The sequence below is a fragment of the Spinacia oleracea genome, chromosome 6 (assembly GCF_020520425.1).
Source record: "Spinacia oleracea cultivar Varoflay chromosome 6, BTI_SOV_V1, whole genome shotgun sequence".
Classification (NCBI taxonomy): domain Eukaryota; kingdom Viridiplantae; phylum Streptophyta; class Magnoliopsida; order Caryophyllales; family Amaranthaceae; genus Spinacia; species Spinacia oleracea.
In genome coordinates this window covers 136885863-136893446 of record NC_079492.1, presented here as the reverse complement: position 1 = coordinate 136893446, position 7584 = coordinate 136885863, and positions in this window count along the sequence as shown.

Genomic DNA, 7584 nt, shown 5'->3' with positions numbered 1-7584 from the left:
TGGAATCACTCCAAGATCGTTGAAAGATTTTAAGCTTCCAGTTTCAGGCAGAGAGCTCATTCCCTCCACGTGATAAGTAGCCTTAGCTAATTTGATGAAGATATCGTAGTAACCTTAATTATATTATTGTTTTGCGAGTTTCCTTTCAGTTTAATTTGTCTTTATACAATTAATTCACGACATACCTTAGTGAAACCCAAAATGTTGTCCGATCCATTACCTATAACACTTACGTATTCTAGAATCTAGATTTATCACGTACCAAATTCGATCACAAGCTAGATTGCATTAATTTGATGAATGTGAAAACCATGGAAAAGGAATACTTCGATGCATGTAATCCTGACGGATACCTACTAAAATTACATTACGCATTTAGCCATTTACGCCACAAAGCCTTGATTCCTTGAACATATCACCCCTAAAATGTAAAGTCCCTTGTAATGTTGTTGGACAATATAAATTATAAATAGGGCGGGGGATTTTAACTTAAGACTTATGCACACACAGATCATCAGTTTTAACCACTAGCTACGCTACAAAAAGTTGTACCATTAATGACTGAAAATCCCGTCGCTAAAGGCCAATAATCATTGATTAATGACGGGATTTCCTGTCGTGAACCCGTCATAAAAGACATATGCGACGGTTGTTCCCGTTTTTTTTTTGGTTGTAAGACCCGTCACAAAAGCTTTTTGTGACGAAATTTTTAACCCGTCGTAATTAGGTAGTCGTTAAAGATACATACTTTTTGTAGTGCTAGGTCAATACCTCATTAATATGTTAATTCAATAAGGAGTACAAAAATTTCAATCTAAACACAATATATCCTCTTGCTTAATGCACCTCCGTCAATTTATGAAAATAATTATCTTGTATACCCGATTCCTATGGAAATCCTATTCATTTTACTTATGTTTTCTTTTAAAATTCCTTATAAATCAATGTTTAATTATCACATCAGTTTAACATAACAAAATATTACTACCAATGAGCTATGGGAGTATGGGGCAATGAGGTTTCCACCTAGTGAGAAACACTGAAAGCATGTGTATTGTGTAATACGTAGATCTGAATCTATCCCTCCTACCCTATTACGGAGTAATAATTTGTAATACCTTTGTATCTCGTTCATGCTGGTAAAAAAAACATTTCTCTAGATAATCAATTAATTATAGCATGATAGAATTTCAAAAGGCTAAGGCCTAAGGGTACATGCATAGCCCATCACATAGAAGACACAAAGTAGCTGATTAATATAATTAAATAAAAACTTGTTTTTCATTGTTAAACTCAATTATTGCTTCAGAAATAATTTTATAATGTAATATTTTATTGTAACGAAGTATAGAGTTAAATTAAAAAAATGTATAAAGGCAGGGAAGATTCACAACGATCCCAGCATCCATGCTGTGAAGTCAACTCCCAAAAAGACTCTTGTCAATTTTCTCATAATCCAAAATAAAAGTTTGGATTTTGGTAAGATTTTTAGAATAAGGTTAAATGGGGAAATGTGCTTGCCTATTAATGCGGATCTAAGCATTATTTGAGAATGAGTATGTCTGTCATTTCTCATCGATCGATCTCTACTCTTGGCCTCGTTAAATCCCCAAGCATAAAGCCATATATCCCATGTCTATTCTCAAAACAAGTGTATATAAACTAGGGTATATCATGCATCATGCATGCATATGCATCATTGTGTATGCATGCATGTGCTACATGATGATATTGATGCATGGATGTTTTGATGGTCATGGCATGAAGCAATGAAGCATGTTTGGATTGTGGCAATCCTCTCAGTCTCTCACTAATTATATGTACAAGTATATGTATATGAATCGAATATTCGTATACGGAGTACATTTGCTTACATGTGGAAATAGGCCGTTTAAACCGAGTATTGGTCGAATTCAGTAAGAGCAACAATAAAGGGAGACTCTTATTTAGGTGGCTCTTACTCTCTTTCTTATGCCACCTAAGCATCAACTCCAAATAAGAGCCCCCTCCTAAAAATTGTAGAAATGGGCTAACTCTTAACACTACCTCTTATTCTCTCTTAATCCTATTATTTTATTTTATTTTCATGCAAAAATGTTGACATGGCACTAGCTCTTATTTATTGGAGCTAGCTCTTATTTCAGAATTTTTACTTACAAACTCTAATTAAGAGTCTCCCATTTCTCACCTAAGAGCTAGCTCTTAATTTTTATCTCTCCTTAAGAGACACCTAAGAGCCTCCCCTTATTCATGCTCTAAGTATTCCATTCGATTTATTTTGAATTATTTTAGACAAAATAAATTCAGATAATTTTTGATAAGATAAGTTTTTTTCAGTTAAGATAAGAAAAGTTTAGATAAGATAGATTCAGTTAATATAAGTTTAGAAAAAATAAGTTTTTTCATACATTTTCTAACAAAATAAGTTTGTTTGAGACAAAATAAATCCAGTTTATTCAGATAAAATAAGTCAAAAAGAACAGAGCCTCAACCGGATCCCATTGACACAAGGAATTGTTAAAAGATAAACAGGTTGGAAGTATAACCAACCTGAAACCAATAATGACCCAACTCAATTAATTAACCCGGCCGAGAAATCAGGGGTTCATCCGGTCCTAAATTAACTCAATTTTGGAGTTGACCCAAAAAGTAAAGATTGCATTCAAACCGGACATCCATAACCTACTAATTAGGAACCCGACTAGAGAAATACCAGGACTCCATGGTGTTCCAGTAGTAGACTTGGAACGATTGGGGATTGACGTGGAATTGTATGAGTGAAGTCTGACTGGGACCTACATAGTGAAATGGGTTAACTAGCCTCGGGGGTGGTCCGAGTATCACCCCTCCGATGTTAAAGCCAGTAATGCAGATTGCTCTGTAATTAATAAGAAGTGGAATGGTTGGTGGGTTTTTACGTACCTTTGGCAATAAATGGGGGTCCGTATATATAGGCGGGTGACCCGTACAGACATACCAGCGGAGGATCCGGGTGATAGAGACCCATTGGTGCTTACGTGGCGCTAATGGGTAGGATTGGTCGACTGGGATTAGATGTGTTCGGCTAGTCTTTTAGACCATTCTGCCCATGAAAGGTGTCCTGCCGATATGCCGGTAGGACATCCCGTACACATGGTAAATGAATTTAACCTAAAATGTTATACACCCGACAAAAAAATTACCTTGCCCTATCCAAACTTAAAATTGTTACGCCGCCAAACAAAACTAGGAATATGATGAAGCATAGTCTTTCCAGAGAGGTTATTTCCCTTATTGTCATATACGGTTTTTAAGGCGGAATCTCATTTGATCTTGTAAATTGAACATTGTCTTTCATGGTGACAAATAGTGAAAATTATTAGGTGCACTGTGCACCCAAAGATATTTTTATATCCATTGGTGGTCTCTATTACATTTTCTCCTCACATATAAGTAGAAAACGTAAGAGGGTGTACCGTGCATCCAGGTGCATATAATATGTTCTAGACGAATAGAGCCCAAAACCGTATTTAACACTTAACATTATGTAAAGAGACTACTCACAAATAATGCTAAATCAAAGAACAACACCTAATAAAACGTGGGATTAATCAAAGACAAGTACAGATTACAGAACTGTACTACTCCGTAGCATAACTAGCATGAGAAATTATCTAAAACTAAAACAAGAGCACAAATTCTTATTACAAACTTTTATATAAGGCGGCCTTACACAAAAGATCGCCTTGGTGTTATATAAGATAAGCAATTAACAAGTGGTGTACACCGGAGTAAATATTCTTATTTACAATAAATATTGTACACCGGAGTAAAAGTTGATTCAAAATGCTTAAAAGTTACTTATATATATATAAAAGATATCTATTTTTTAGTGATAAATTTTTTCATTTTAATAAAAAAAATTCTTTAAAATCAATAATAATGTATAAAATTAATCATTTAACCCTTTAAAATGTTTATTTATTAATTTTTTTTTAATATAAAAGTTATAAAAAACTAGATTAAAGTTACGAAAAAAGCTGCATAAAATTTATCTTGGTGTACAATAAATTTATTGTACACCTTGTGCGCAACCTTTTGAAACAAGAACTAGACAAGATTTGAAGTACACGAGTTCTGAAGAAAAAGATGGGCTCCGTGCCTTCTTCCTCTTTGGGCTTTTGGACTTTGGTTCTTGACTTCTTCCTCTAGTGATCTTCATCAATGGGCCCATACTTTTTGGCCCTCCTAACTAAGCCTAATTACCTCATTTTTAGTTAACTACTCCGTACAAGTTTTAGGTATAGAGGGTATTCTATTCTGTTCACCTTTAAAATAAATAAATAAAAACTAAATTTCAAGTCTACTAAGGCTTTGTTTGACACGTTATTTCATGCGTCTTAAATGATAAAATGCTGAAATTTTAAGTTACTTTAAATGATTAGAGCGGTTTGTCAAGCACTTTAAATAGAATAATGTCTTGGAATTGGCTTAAATTGAAACGTTACTTTGAATAACGTTTAAATTTAAGTTCCTTAAAATTTTCATATATTTTAGCTTCAAATTTTTTTTTTAAATAATTATTTTAAAAATTTCAGATCTTTAAACCATTAATTCTACCAAATAACTTATCTAATCAGATAGCTTGTTAGTTCCAATCATGCTTCAAAAAACGACAAATACAGATTACGAAAAATGTTTAGAGTATCAATTTATGCATACGCTCGTTGTCAAGAGCTATCTATCGCTTATTAATCATTTAATTGTACCCATATCAACTCTCGTTTCTCCATGTGGATGAATGAATTTGTGTCTTTCTTGGTTGCTTGCTTGTGTCCTTGTGTACTACTATTTGGCTAATTAAGGCTCCGTTTGGTAGGGCGTAAAACGTTTTCATGGAAAACGATTTTTTTCATTTTTAATCATTTTACATTGTTTGGTTGGGTAAAAGATGTAAAACACTTTTCCATGACTCCCTCAAAGGTGGAAAACACTTTTCCATTTGAAAGGGAGGGAAATCACTTTTCCTTCTTTCCTCCTTACCTCCCTCTCCTTACTTCCCCTCAATCTTCACCATTTTCTCCCATTTTCCTTCAAGTTACCAAACAAAGGAAAACTAGTTTGAAATTATATTTTCCCTTGAAAAATGTTTTCCATGGAAAATCATTTTACAATGAAAACGTTTTACGCCCCTACCAAACGGAGCCTAAAGATAGTCCTACGGCGTACTTATTTGACAAGAAACTAATCTTATCCACATAAAGCTCCCATGTAGCTAGACAAAAGTTGCAATAAATTTTTGAGACAACTATGGATAAGTCATAAATGGATATGTAAATCACTATATCAGTATATGGAGTATTGTGACCATATTACTGAATTAGCCTTAATGATATATTGCACACAACATAGCAAAAACTTAAGCGAGTGTATGAGTGTATCTTGCATCACGGCCATCAACCAACGACGATAAGGGGTGCAATATGTGACACGAACAACAAGTTAATAAGTTATAGCGTAAGACTACTAGACTAGCTTGACATAATTTTATTTATTTTTGACATAGTTGACATAAATAATTAAGGTTAATGTATCTAATACGTATTGCATTTAATTGTAGTTCGTGGTACGGAGTACTGCACCATTTTAAAGTAGTACGGAGTATTATTGAAACCAATATTGCCTATGAATCTATGATATTCACAGATCTCCCCAATAAACTATGGTTACCTTAAAACTATTATTATAGTCAATTGCTCAAAAACGTTACTCATTCCGTCTCGTGTTACTTGTTCTGTTTATTTGTTTTTTAATGAAAAGTTTTTAGTTTAAATAGAGCAATTAAAAGGGTGCGGATGGAGTACATAGTTTTTCAAGATAATTGTTTTTTTTTTCTTTTTTTTCGAAGGTAAGATGAAGTGTTTCACTGGGTCAGAACTTCGCACGGGTCAACCTGTCCGGGTTAGCAGGCTAGACACTTTGAGAATGATAAGAGAAACCCCATTCAAAATGCCCCTAGTGGGAATTGAACCCCAAACCTTTTGGTTGGAATGTGAAATCATTTCTATTAGGCCAAGACATTGCTTGGTTTTCAAGAGAATTTATACTCCGTAGTGGATTATCTTTTATAAAGAACCAAGTACATCAATTTTAAGAGAATTGATGTACTCCATTCTTAACCAAGTGTGTCTTGGCCTAGTGGAATCGATTTCACCTTCCAACCAAAAGGTTGGGGGTTCAATCCCTACTAGGGGCACTTTGAGGGAGGGTTCCCCTTATCACTCCCCCCACTCTCAAAGTGTCTAGCCTGCTAACCCGGGCGGGTTGACCCATACGGGATTCCGACCCGGTAGGGCTATTCATCTTATCTTGCAAAAAAAAAAATGTACTCCATTCTTTATTAGAGATAATCCAATACTGTAACACCCCGACAATTCTCTCTTTTCTAAAACAACATTTTAATATAAAACGTAGAGAATTAACAAGGCATTATCGCCCGTGTGAAAACGTAACGGCTTATTCAGAATTTTGCAGCGGAAAACCTAAAACTAACTTTAGGTTTATAAATAATCGATTACAGGTTTAATCCCAAAAATCATCCAACGAAAATAAGGAAATATAAATAGTACGCAAGTTTAAAATCCAAATTAACAAACCAAGTCACTTAGCAAAACAAAATTAAATACAAGCTCTCTAATCCCGATCCCAATGATGCATCATCTTCAAACCTGCAGATGGACAATGCTTATTGATCCTTAGAGACTGCTCACCAAAGATTGGGTCATCACAGGATCAATAAGGCATAGCCATGATCAACATGCACAAGCAAAAGCACGTAATCAGCAAAGCTGAGTACTACATACTAAATCAATAATAATCCTAACATGATTCTATTAAACGAACAATCCTAACATGGTACTAAATAAAACATAAGCAAGGATAATCAAGATATATTGACTTGAAGACTATATTTGACTGAACTAGACCTTTGTATCATTAACATTATTTTAATTGAAATAGTCAATGGACTGAGTTGTCTACTAGAAACTTCTTCTTCTTCACTAAGGAAGACGAGGTACGGGCGCGACTCCGTAAACCCCAATGACCTGCGATATCGAGGGACTTTTAAATAAAAATAGAACCGGTGATCAATCCGGCCCCAGAAAAAAGCCATAGGCTACCCATGACCCCAACTCCTGATTGTCCGTCACTTTAGACGTGCACAGTCTAAAGCTATTGCTACTCATTTTCACTTTACATGACTTAACTTTTAATACTTGGTTATGACTCATCAAACATAAATATTATATTCAACATGTAAACACAACTTCTTTTATCTTTGAATTAAACCAGTGATCACAACATTCAACCAAGAGCCAATTCCAACTATTTTAATCCTTCCTTTATCCATATTTAAAAACCTTTATTAGGTATAAAGTTCAACTACCAAGCAAGGTCCTCGGCCCTTATAAAGTAGTGAAAATCTAATGAGGAACAACGATCAATAAAGATCTAAACCAATACTAAATAATATGAAGTTCCACAAAACCAACATGCTTGCATCAATATTCCATGCTAACATGATTCAATTCTTATAAATAAAGT